At 44.9% G+C, this 13,529-nt stretch overlaps 2 long non-coding RNA genes across 2 annotated transcripts in view; both read left to right on the forward strand.

Annotated features, from left to right (window-relative positions):
* The window catches only part of LOC309556219, a 126,272-nt gene extending 122,215 nt beyond the window's left edge, over window positions 1-4,057 (forward strand). The window contains exons 2-3 of the long non-coding RNA XR_014225305.1: window positions 899-1,015; window positions 4,037-4,057. This is a non-coding gene — a long non-coding RNA (uncharacterized lncRNA). The remainder of the gene's footprint in view (window positions 1-898; window positions 1,016-4,036) is intronic.
* LOC309556220 overlaps window positions 1-13,529 on the forward strand; it is a 577,427-nt gene that overhangs the window by 470,986 nt on the left and 92,912 nt on the right. The gene's annotated exons all lie outside the window — the stretch shown is intronic.

The raw sequence follows: 13,529 nt of genomic DNA on the forward strand, positions 1-13,529 counted from the left end.
GCACCCCGACCGGGCACCTGCGTTGACGGGTGCTCCTAGTGCTTCCCGAGGGCTCCAAGCACTCCACCAGACACCGTAACCACTTCAGACCCCACGAACCGCTGCAGCTTGGTTGGGGTCTCCTACCCACCCTGGACCTACGACAAGGCTCCAGGTTCCAGTGGGTGAAATTCTCTTACAAGAGCTTAGTGATTATCCAAGGGAGTATGAAGGACATAGAAATCCCTTGTAGCCGATTCCCCCAATAAGAGACAGAACTGTAGATTGAGGGTGAAGTATATCTCAACTTTATTGAACAAGAAACAGACTTTTATACAGTTTTCCCCCACAAGGTTACCGCCCAGGTGGACCATGTTGAAAACAGGCCCTGACATTCACAATCCAATGAAAACAGAGTTTTACACTCCCATACAGTTTACACAAAGATATACAATGTGGGAAAATCCCCCCCTCCCCCTTAGCAGCCAATCCACATACACATATACATCCCATAATAAGCTTATCTTAAGGCAGACAGAACAATGTGAGGTCATCAACATTTAACAATGAGACAGGCACAATCCACATTCCCTCCCAATACACAAACAGTAGGGAAGTCTGCCAATGACAGTCTGTGTGTCTCTCTCACAGACAAGCACATGGAATACACTGTGTAAGGTGGTATTAAATCTTCATATTTCTATATGAAGATATGGTTGACAAATGTCCCACTTGAAGCAATCCAAACCATGAATTATCTGTCTTTCACTCATAGTGACGGTGAGTACAGTCACAGAGGTCACACTCTGTAATAAAAAGCAGTTTTGCTTTAAAAGTATTAATTCCTATTGTAGAAGAAAAGCCGATCCTGGCCGTTCCATATCATCACCGAGAGATAAATCTGTGTTTTATTCTGTAGAAGAAGTTGATGGATTCCGGAGATGAGACAGTCCCAGCAGAACCCAGCGAGAGTCCCATAAAGGAGGACTCCGCACCACTCCCGTGCTGCCGATGGTGGAGAAATAAGAATTGCAAGGTAAGGGAATGGAAAAGACACTTTGGGGTCTATTTATAAAATAATCTCCATAATTATTCTTCCAGCGATACTCCATGTACATTCGTTCTGTACGAGGGATCCAGCGGGTGTGAGAATGGGGAAAAATCAAATGTTCTTCAGGAGTTTTCTCTTTGGGACGAATGTTCTTATGAATATAAATAACAGAAATCAGCGGGCGCTGCCTCTCACCTGCAGATGAAATGAGCGCTAATAGATTATGAAATGTAGATAAAAGTATCATAAAAAAGTTCAGATCATTCAGTAAAGAAACTGAACGTGAATTTGAAGATGCGGCTGGTGAAAAAACACTTTGTGATGATCCAGAAGCAGCAGAAAAAGTGGGAACTCTGAAGGAAAAAGCTCCTCCCACTTTCATTCTGGTCTTTATCATTTCATTCCATAAAGTATTTTTGTGGATGAAGGAATCTATTCCTTTCTTTTTTCGATCAGCTGGCCGGCCAAAAAAAACAAAAAGGACCCATCTTTGGCCATCCTTACTGAATTACAATTGGATAGATGAGCCACTGAATAATAATCGTTTCAACTGGTGATGATGATTACGATGATCCCATAGAATGGAGATGATGATGATGATAATAATAATTTGGGATCATCATCATCACCAGTCTATGGTATCATCATCCTCATCATCACCAGTCTATGGAATCATCATCATCACCAGTCTATGGGATCATCATCACCAGTCTATGGGATCATCATCACCAGTCTATGGAATCATCATCATCACCAGTCTATGGAATCATCATCATCACCAGTCTATGGGATCATCATCATCACCAGTCTATGGAATCATCATCATCACCAGTCTATGGGGGGATCATCATCATCACCAGTCTATGGAATCATCATCACCAGTCTATGGGATCATCATCATCACCAGTCTATGGGATCATCATCACCAGTCTATGGGATCATCATCATCACCAGTCTATGGGATCATCATCATCATCACCAGTCTATGGGATCATCATCATCATCACCAGTCTATGGGATCATTATCATCATCACCAGTCTATGGGTTCATCATCATCAACACTAGGGATGATCGAACAGTTCGGGTCGACCATCGGTTCGCCCCGAACATTGACTATTCCAAATTCGGCCGAATTTTGAACTTTTTGCTGAAAAAGTTCGGAATTCGGCAACCAGAATCGCCCAAAATGCAATGGGACAGGAACTGGGCTTTAAAAGCCTGTGATTGGACCAGAACCATCAGTAAAAGCCAATTAAGGGGGCAGGAGGATGCTAGGAATGTGATTGGAGTGACTAGGGGGTCCAGAGGCCAATCATTAGTGAATACGCCCCCAGTATATAACATAGCCCCCGCCATATTCCTAGCATTGTAATACAGGGACGTGGAAGAGAGTGGAAGCTGTTCTGTTACTTCTGCTTCAAAGTGTCATTTAGCAATCATTAGTGTGAGGAAAGGGATTTCTAGTGTATTTAGGGTACTATATACCACTATAGTTAGATTTAATAATCTAGTTTCTGTAGGGAAAGTGTTAAGTGACCGTAGTGTAGTGTAGGGTTAACTGACTCTGACTGCTATGGCAGGGTGACCAAACCCTTCCATGTCAGGGTGACCGCCATAGAAAAAAGATTGTTTCTATTAGAATTGCAATAGAGCAGGAATGGGGCTCCGCTACTTTCACACCTGGCCGTTTTTGTTGCAGGCGTTTATTGGACTTTTTTGTGGACATCTTTGGAGGCAGGCATGACATCTGAATTTCTGTGTAGGGGTATATATACACACACATGTATGTATATATACACATACACATATATAGGTGAGAAAGCAGCAGAACCCTATGCCTGCGCTAATGAAATTATTTGCAGGCATAGGACTTCGCTCCTATCACCTATATGTGTGTATGTGTATGTATACATATATGTGTGTGTGTGTATATATACCCCTATACAGAAGTTCAGATGTTATGCCTGCCTCCAAAGACGCCCAAAAAATGCCCAAAAAAACGCCTGCAACAAAAACGCCCAGGTGTGTTGTTGCAGGCGTTTTTTTTCTGGGCATTTTTTGGGCGTCTTTGGAGGCAGGCATAACATCTGAACTTCTGTATAGGGGTATATATACACACACACACACATATATGTATATATACACATACACACATATAGGTGATAGGAGCGAAGTCCTATGCCTGCAAATATTTTCATTAGCGCAGGCATAGGGTTCTGCTACTTTCACACCTATATATGTGTGTGTGTATATATACCCCTACACAGAAGTTCAGATGTCATGCCTGCCTCCAAACACGTCCACAAAAAAGCCCAATAAACGCCTGCAACAAAAATGGGCAGGTGTGAAAATAGCGAAGCCCTATGCCTGCTCTACTGCAATTCTAATACAAACTAACTTTTTTTTTTCGGGTTCTGGACATGCTACAGAGCTGAAACTTCACAGGTACAATTTTTAGACCCCCCAGACACTAAATCCAAAGAAATCTCTTTTTTTTTTTTTTTTTTTTCAATAATTGTCTCTCTATCAAAAGCGACAATTTTAAGAACTTTTTTGTGTGATTAATAGTCCCTGGGGCATGACCCAGAACCCTAGGCACTTTTTAGGGGCATTTATTGGGTTTTAGGGCTTCAAAATGGTGTTTTTTGATTACCGAAGTTCAGGTCCCATTGATTTTAATGGGGTTCTGAAATCCGGGCCGAACTTTCGGGAAGTTCGGGTGTTCTGGTCGAACCAAACTTTTCAAAAGTTCGATCATCCCTAATCAACACCAGACTATGGGATCATCATCACCATCTTCATCACCAGTCTATGGGATCATCATCATTCATTATTCAACAGTTGGTTAACTCGCTCAGATCGAATGTACATGCCATTTCTCTGGACGAATATCTGTACACATTTTCTATAAATAGACCCCGTCATGTCTGTGGGGTCATCTGCCACCATCTTCTGACATCTGTCCATCACTATACTAATACCGATCATCTCTTCTCTCTCCTCAGCGCTGTACAGGACAGGGTTCATTTTCATTTGGGCCAGATGACCAATCAATTTACAGCCGATGATCAGGTAATCGGGGTTCTATGTGTTATTCCCGGGGGGGAGGGACATCAGGAAATACATCAGAGTCCCCCCTTACATCAGGGTCCCAATCAGAGCCCCCCCCTTACATTAGAGTCCCCCTTCACATTTAAGCTCCCATTCAGAGTCCCCTTTATATCAGGGTCCCCATCAAAGTCCCCCCTTGCATAAGAGTCCCCACTATATAAGTGTCCTCCTTACATCAGAGTCCCCATCAGAGTTCCCTCCTTACATCAGAGTCCCTATCAGAGTTCCCCCCTTACATCAGAGTCCCTATCAGAGTTCCCTCCTTACATCAGAGTCCCCATCAGAGTTCCCCCTTACATCAATGTCCCCATTCAAGTCCCAACTAACATCAGAGTCCCCTTTACATCAGAGTCCCCTTCAGAGTCCCCCCCTTACATCAGAGTCCTCCCATTTATGCATCCCCTGATATCATAGTCCAAATTAGTGTCCCCCACTATATAAGTGTTCCACTTATAGTCCCCCTTATAACATAGTCCACATCAGAGTCTCCCCTTACATAAGTCCTCTGTAAACAAAAGTATTGGGACGCCTGTCTTTACACACACATCAACTTTAATGGCATCCCAGTCTTAGTCCGTAGGGTTCAATATTGAGTTGGCTCCGCCCTTTGCAGCTATAACAGCTTCAACTCTTCTGGGAAGGGCGTCCACAAGGTTTAGGAGTGTCTATGGGAATGTTTCACCATTCTTCCAGAAGCACTGATGATGGATGAGAAGGCCTGGCTCGCAGTCTCCGCACTAATTCATCCCAAAGGGGTTCTATCGGGTTGAGGTCAGGACTCTGTGCAGGACAGTCAAGTTCCTCCACCCCAAACTCGCTCATCCACGTCTTTATGGCCTTTGCTTTGTGCACTGGTGCGCAGTCATGTTGAAACAGGAAGGGGCCATCCCCAAACTCCTCCCACAAAGTTGGGAGCATGAAATTGTCCAAAATGTCTTGATATGCCGATGCCTTAAGAGTTCCCTTCACTGGAACTAAGGGGCCAAAGCCCCACCCCTGAAAAACAACCCCACACCATAATCCCCCCTCCACTAAATAATTTGGACCAGTGCACAAAGCAAGGTCCATAAAGACATGGATGAGTGAGTTTGGGGTGGAGGAACTTGAGTGGCCTGCACAGAGTCCTGACCTCAACCCCATAGAACACCTTTAGGATGAATTAGAGTGGAGACTGCGAGCCAGGCCTTCTCATCCAACATCAGTGCCTGACCTCACAAATGCGCTTCTGGAAGAATGGTGAAACATTCCCATAGACACTCCTAAACCTTGTGGACAGCCTTCCCAGAAGAGTTGAAGCTGTTATAGCGGCAAAGGGTGGAGCCAACTCAATATTGAACCCTTCGGACTAAGACTGGGATGCCATTAAAGTTCATGTGTGTGTAAAGGCCGGGGTCCCAATACTTTTGGTAATATCGTTCGTCTCACAATCAGACAATCGATTCTTTATTCTGTGTAATGAATTGATACGTAACCCATCAGCACCCAAACACTTTCCTCGGAGCTGTGATTCTCTCTTGTTATTTTGTATCTTTCATATTATTATTATTGTACATTGAGACAAAAAAGGAATCTCAGTCACTGTAATGCTGGCCCCGCTCCCCTCTCTGATGCCGCCATCTTTAAATACCTGAGGCATGCTCAGATGTGTCACGAGGGCTTCGGGACCCGGCAGAGACCTGCGAGACCCCTACACATTCACAGCAATCTGAGACCCGGGACCTCCATACCTGCAGTGCCTGTGTGCATGCGCGGGGGCACCCCCACAGTTGACCCTGCATGTCCCTGCCGGGTCCCCAAGCCCTGTGGCACATCTGCGCATGCATGGAAGGCACCAGAAGCCGAAGTCAGTAAGATGTTTTTTTTAAATATAATTGTGAGAGGGGGAGGAGCCAGGTCGCTAATAACTTCTCTTATTGGGTGAAGGTCTGTTGTCCGTAACCTTATTCTTCTTTTCTATCAAGGAGCTGAAGCCGTGACTCCGCCCCCTGCAGGCCGCTACCATCCTCTTATTGATCTTCATAGATCAGCAACGCTCTTCAGGGACCGACATTCTGGAAATGACGAGTCGGCTGATAACGCTTTACCAACATTTCTTTTATTACATAATAAAATTTGTATCTGATGAACACAGATTGATTGTTTCCTTTCTTTCTGCCCTGAGTTCAGGATGGTATCTGACATAAATGTGAAATGTTTCCATGCTGATTGTACAAAGGATAGGGGAATAATAGCACAAGGGACAGAATGGAGCGAAGGTGATCACATATCATCACATCAAGAATATAGGAGTCCACAGGGGCATCTTCCACTATTGTGCAGGTTGAACAATCATCCGCCGAGATATGAGAGTCTATTTATAAAATAATTCTCCATACCAATGTCTCAAGCATTGGCAGAGCTGTCACGAATAGTTCCCTGTAATTTGCTCCATCTAGTGGCCATGATGCAGTATTTTCCTGATTGGGGTATTTTAAGGAAAAAAACTCAATATGGCCACTAGATGGAGCTGATGATAACAGATAATAAATGTAGACTTTGGTTTTATTGGAACAGCTCTTTTCTTAGGAGTGATAAAAATGTTTGTAGAGTGAGATAAATCTTGTTAAAATATCACATTCTGTAATAGGGTCAAATAATATGCCATGCAAACATCTCAGCATGCGCACAGCCATCAAAAACAATCCCCATAATGTGTCTAATATGGGTATTTCTTATGATTGTCTGCTCCATCTAGTGGCCAAAATTTGGTAGTTTAGCTATCTGGGGTATTTCAGGAAAATATTGCAACATGGTCACTAGATGGAGCTGCTAAACATAGGAAATACATGTGCTAGGTACGTTATAAATAAGCCTCATAGTCTTTCTGTGTATTTAAGAACCACCAAGGGTTATATAGTGTAGGAAGAAGAGAAAGAAACCATGGACCTGGAACGGAGGTGATTGGTGAAGTCACTCTGACTTTCCGGTTGCAGGCCAATAACACAGAAGGTAATAAAGCCAGAGGATCAGAAACAGGTATCCTTAGATTAGACGTTGGTTTAGTGCAGGGGTCTCCAAACTTTTTGAACAAAGGGCCAGTTTACTGTCCTTCAGACTTTGAGAGAGCCGGACTGTGGCCAGGGTGAGAAGAAAATGCCCAGACGTCAATGTGGGTAAAGAATGCCCAATCTTTAGAATGCCCCTCCATCCCTCTTTCTTTACTTCTTTCCTTCTCTCTCCCTCCATCCATCTTTCTTTCCTTCTTTCTTTCCTTCTCTCTCTCTCCCTCCATCCATCTTTCTTTCCTTCTTTCTTTCCTTCTCTCTCCCTCCATCCATCTTTCTTTCCTTCTCTCTCCCTCCATCCCTCTTTCTTTCCTTCTTTCTTCCCTTCTCTCTCCCTCCATCCATCTTTCTTTCCTTCTTTCTTTCCTTATCTCTCCCTCCATCCCTCTTTCTTTCCTTCTCTCTCCCTCCATCCCTCTTTCTTTCCTTCTCTCTCCCTCCATCCCTCTCTTTCCTTATCTCTCCCTCCATCCCTCTTTCTTTCCTTCTCTCTCCCTCCATCCCTCTTTCTTTCCTTCTCTCTCCCTCCATCCCTCTCTTTCCTTCTCTCTCCCTCCATCCTTCTTTTTTCCTTCTCTCTCCCTACATCCTTCTTTCTCTCCCCCAACCTATTTCTTTCTCTCTTCCTCCATTACTCTTTCTTTTTCTCTTTCTCTCTGTCTCTCTCCCTCATTCTTTCCTTCTTTCTTTCCTTCTCTTTCTCCCTCCCTCTTTCCTTCTCTCTCCCTCCCTCCATCCATCTTTCTTTCCTTCTCTCTCCCTCCCTTAGTGGAAGAATTAGTGCCCCATCATCGGCGTCATTGGGAGGAATTGGTCCCCATCATTAGTGTCAGTGGGAGAAATAGTTTCCCATGATTGGTGTCAATGGGAAGATCAGGTCCCTGTTGGTGTCAATGGGATGAATAGTGCCCCATTGTTGGTGTACAAGGAATAGTGCCTTATATCAGTGGGGGGGGGGGGGTAGTGTTTTAAGGGCCTGATAAAGGCAAGCAAAGCACCACATCTGGCCCCTGGGCCACAGTTTAGAGAATGAGTGAGATGTCAGCCTTTTCTTAGGATTGAGTAAAATTTTTAAAGGGTGAGATAACATTACAGCCCCCGATGACGTCAGCATGTGATGAAACGCGTCGGTAAGAACTTGTGACATCAGGGTGCCGCGGCCATCCTGTCGGTTTGCATTTATCTGTCGTACATGTGAGTGTGTTACCTTCTTATTAAAAGCATTTTCTGGGATTTTAATCTGCTATAATATGGTAGTTTATTTATTTATACTCTGATGAGATGTTATCCTTTATGCCCTGGATATATGCATCCAGGGAGGCCTGAGGGCGTGTGCTGAGAGTGCTCTCCCAGCACACTGACCGAGCTGTCACCAACAGCTCTCAGGCATGGCTTCTGATTGGTGGGATGGGACTGTAGGAGCCAATCTGAGGTCACATGATTAGGAAGCCCAGTGTCAGAAAAGGGTTCACCTGCTGGTGGCACTGTGGCTCCCAGATCTAAAGGGGGCAATTCCAGCATCCACCAGACCCTCAGCAGCCAGAAGCTGACATCCTCTCATGCAATCAGTCATCACCTGATGCTGGTTGCAGGAAGTGTATTTAAACCCTGTGCATGCTCTTCCTCACTGCCTTGGTGTTGTCTCTATGTGCCCCTGACCTGCGTTCCTGCATTCCTGTTTCCCTGCAGCCTGATCCCTTCCTACCTGCTTACTCCGTCTCCGGGCACCCTCTCCCTGTTCTGTTTTCTTCCCAGTTCCCTCTGCTTCTTCTCCCGAATATGACCCTGGCTCTGTTACGATTATGATTTGTTTATCCTGTTTTCTGTATATACTTGGTTTGGGCAGTTGTGTCACTATTATTTGGTTATCGGTTTACACAGTTTTCGTTTACTGGAGGTGCGTTTAGATTTGTGTGTTTTTCACTTATTTTTAAATCAATTTTTCTTTATTCTACACTTTACTTGTGCTTGATATTCTCTGTGGCAGTCCACACATTTCTGGTCACACCTGTTACTGACACCCAGCCACCTCCCAGGAATTCATTCCCACCTAAAATGGGTGTGAAGGGATTAACAATTGTTCTAGGGAGGAAGGATAACACAGTATAATGATCGGCTTCCGTCAGAGATTTTTGTAGATCCCAACAGATGCCAGCACAGACAAAAAATCCAGCTTTCATCCATTGACTTTCCATCTGCTTTGTATATAGGATTTCCCAGCTTCACCCTGACTGGGGTCCCCTATTCAGTCCCAGCCAGGACACCATCTGCATTGAGTTTGCATGTTCTCCCTTGGCTAGCATCGTTTTCCACCAGGTACTCCATTTTTCTTCCACATTCTGGTGGGATAAATGGCTCCTGGCTAAACTGCCCCTATTGTACATGGGATAGAGACCATAGCTCCTTGGGGGTAGGGACAGATGAGACTGTACAGTATGTAGAGCGGTCAGTTCTATAGAAATACTTGGAGTAATACTGTAGCGCTACTCCCGTAGGAGCCGCAGGATTACTGTCCAGGTCTTCCCCACAGGCTTCACCCCCACAGCCAGGCACACAGTCTCATTCCAACATTTCTTCATTAACCAGTTTAGAGCAGTGATCCCCAACCCCTGGGCCGCGGACCGGTACCGGTCTGTGGATCAAATGGTACCGGTCCGCCCAAAGAACATTACATTATTTCCATTTTAGAAAAAAAAAAATTTCAGAAAAGGGTGGACCCGGGGAGCAGAGCAGTGCGCCCTGAGCCCACCCATTTGTGTGACAATAGTGAATGAATATTCGCTATTGTCACACGGATCCTCCTCCTGGCCAATCAGGAAGCGGGTCGGAGACCCGTTTCCTGATTGGCCGAAAGGCGAACTCATGCCATTGGCCGAGGAGGAGGGAGGATTTGAGGAGACGCAGGGAGACTGAGGAGAAGCCGCCGCTGCAAATCAGGTAAGTGCACTGGTCACTGTGCATTGATTGGGGGCATGCTGTGGCACTCTGCATTGATGGGGGCACGCTGTGGCACTCTGCATTGATGGGGGCACGCTGTGGCACTCTGCATTGATGGGGGGCACGCTGTGGCACTCTGCATTGATGGGGGGCATGCTGTGGCACTCTGCATTGATGCCCCCCCTCCTCCCTCAGCGGGCCACGGAAAAATGATCAAACGGTGACCGGTCCACGGCGATAAAAAGGTTGGGGAGCACTGGTTTAGAGGATGGCGATTTTTATTTTTTGGAGAATTTGGATAGGGTTGAGGGTATTGCTGGGATACCCAAAAACAAGAACTATGTAAAACTGAGTAGAGGAAAGGATTGGGACTTTAGATGAGGTGGAAACCAGAACGCTGGGAAATATGAGCAATGGAAACATTTTATTGCTATACACCAGCAATTAACCACTTGCCGACCGCCTCACGACTATGTCGCTTGCCAAAGAGCCTGTAGGGTGCGAGCGCGCGCTGCCAGCAGCACGCTCCCGCCCCCGCTCATCCCCTGCCTAGCCAGCGCGTGTGACCGGCGGCTCTGATGTCCGCCGGCCACTCGCGATCTCCCGCAGGAGAGGGAGAAAGACAGACGGCTGATGTAAACACAACCGTCTGTCATTCTCCCTGAAGTAATGACAGAGGCTATGCAATTCTGTTATGTAGGATCGTATGTCTCTGTGATTTCTTCACTAGCCACGCCCCCTAACAGTTAGAATCACGCCCCTAGGGGCCCACTTAACCCCTTGATCACCAATAAAGTTAACCCCTTCCTTGCCAGTGTCATTTTTACAGTAACAGTGCATATTTGTAGCACTGATTACTGTAGTAATGTCACTGGTACCCCCAAAAGTGTCAGTCAGGGGTCCGATCTGTCTGCCGCAATGTCGCAATCCTGCAAAAAAAAAAATTGCAGATCACCGCCATTACTAGTTTAAAAAAAAAAACAATAAAAATGACATAAATCTTTGCCGTAGTTAGTAAACGTAATAACTTTCGCTTATTGCGATTTTTTTTTTTTTACCAAAAATATGTAGCAGAAAACAAATTGGTCTAAAATGCAAAAAATTTAGATTTTTAAATTTTTCTTTGAGAATTTCATATAAAAAAAAATGTGAAAAATATTGTTATTTTTTCAAAATTGTCGCTCTTTTTTTGTTTATAGCACAAAAAATAAAAATCGCACAGGTGATCAAATACCACCAAAAGAAAGCTCTGTTTGTGGGGAAAAAAGGACGTCAATTTAATTTGGGTACAGCGTCGCACGACCGCGCAATTGTCCGTTAAAGTCACGCAGTGCCGAATCGCAAAATAGGGCCTGGTCGTTGAGCAGCCAAATCCTCCGGGGCTTAAGTGGTTAACAAAGTACAACATATGAAATGTCAATTCATGTATAATCAACACAATCAAAAACACTTGGATCATTCTGATATATGTGCAGGTACACAAATTATATGTATATATCAAGAGCATAAGGACTAATGGCACTCCGTATAGGCCACATAGTCCATAATTATTCCATTGTTGCCATATTATAGATAGTCTGCAGGGTACACCATGGCAATGAATGCTGAATCATCAACTTGCTGCAGCAGTCATGGACCTAGTTTGTATCGTGTATATAAAAATACACACAAATACAATAAACGTACAAAAGGTAAGCAAGCGTTAAAAAATGATTGGGTAGCGATGGAGTCCTGTATGGTTGGAAATTTGATGACCTCCTTGTAGCAGACATGATACAGGAGATGGACAGAGACTGCAGACATGATACAGGAGATGGACAGAGACTGCAGACATGATACAGGAGATGGACAGAGACTGCAGACATGATACAAGAGATGGACAGAGACTGCAGACATGATACAAGAGATGGTCAGAGACTGCAGACATGATACAAGAGATGGACAGAGACTGCAGACATGATACAAGAGATGGTCAGAGACTGCAGACATGATACAAGAGATGGTCAGAGACTGCAGACATGACACAAGAGATGGACAGAGACTGCAGACATGATACAAGAGATGGTCAGAGACTGCAGACATGATACAAGAGATGGTCAGAGACTGCAGACATGATACAAGAGATGGTCAGAGACTGCAGACATGATACAAGAGATGGACAGAGACTGCAGACATGATACAAGAGATGGTCAGAGACTGCAGACATGATACAAGAGATGGACAGAGACTGCAGACATGATACAAGAGATGGTCAGAGACTGCAGACATGATACAAGAGATGGTCAGAGACTGCAGACATGATACAGGAGGTGGTCAGAGACTGTGGACATGATACAGGAGATGGTCAGAGACTGCAGACATGATACAGGAGATGGTCAGAGACTGCAGACATGATACAAGAGATGGTCAGAGACTGCAGACATGATACAAGAGATGGTCAGAGACTGCAGACATGATACAAGAGATGGTCAGAGACTGCAGACATGATACAAGAGATGGACAGAGACTGCAGACATGATACAAGAGATGGTCAGAGACTGCAGACATGATACAAGAGATGGTCAGAGACTGCAGACATGATACAAGAGATGGTCAGAGACTGCAGACATGATACAAGAGATGGTCAGAGACTGCAGACATGATACAAGAGATGGACAGAGACTGCAGACATGATACAAGAGATGGTCAGAGACTGCAGACATGATACAAGAGATGGTCAGAGACTGCAGACATGATACAAGAGATGGTCAGAGACTGCAGACATGATACAAGAGATGGTCAGAGACTGCAGACATGATACAAGAGATGGACAGAGACTGCAGACATGATACAAGAGATGGTCAGAGACTGCAGACATGATACAGGAGGTGGTCAGAGACTGCAGACATGATACAGGAGATGGTCAGAGACTGCAGACATGATACAGGAGATGGTCAGAGACTGCAGACATGATACAAGAGATGGTCAGAGACTGCAGACATGATACAAGAGATGGTCAGAGACTGTGGACATGATACAAGAGACTATCAGAGACTGTCGACATGATACAAGAGACTATCAGAGACTGTCGACATGATACAGGAGTTGTTGGAGACTGCGGACATGATACAGGGGTTGCCACGGGAAGTCCGGGACTCAGCTCTGATCGGCCATAATCACGGGACATGGATCAATTTTTGGGACGATCACGGCAAATCAGGGACAGTTGGGAGGTATGCGTGACTATCTTGCTGGGCTCGTACACACTGAACGAAATTCGGATGTAATATCTTCCGATTTTTCTAGCTCTTGCACAGCAGTCATAACCGTTTTTATTTGACAGTGCATAATGTTACACGAAATTTCTCGTCCAATCTTTTTTTTTTTTCTGGGACGTTTTATCGTAGAGTGTGATGTACGTACGTAT

The sequence above is a fragment of the Pelophylax lessonae genome (assembly GCF_965119305.1).
Source record: "Pelophylax lessonae genome assembly, chromosome: 5".
Classification (NCBI taxonomy): Eukaryota; Metazoa; Chordata; class Amphibia; order Anura; family Ranidae; genus Pelophylax; species Pelophylax lessonae.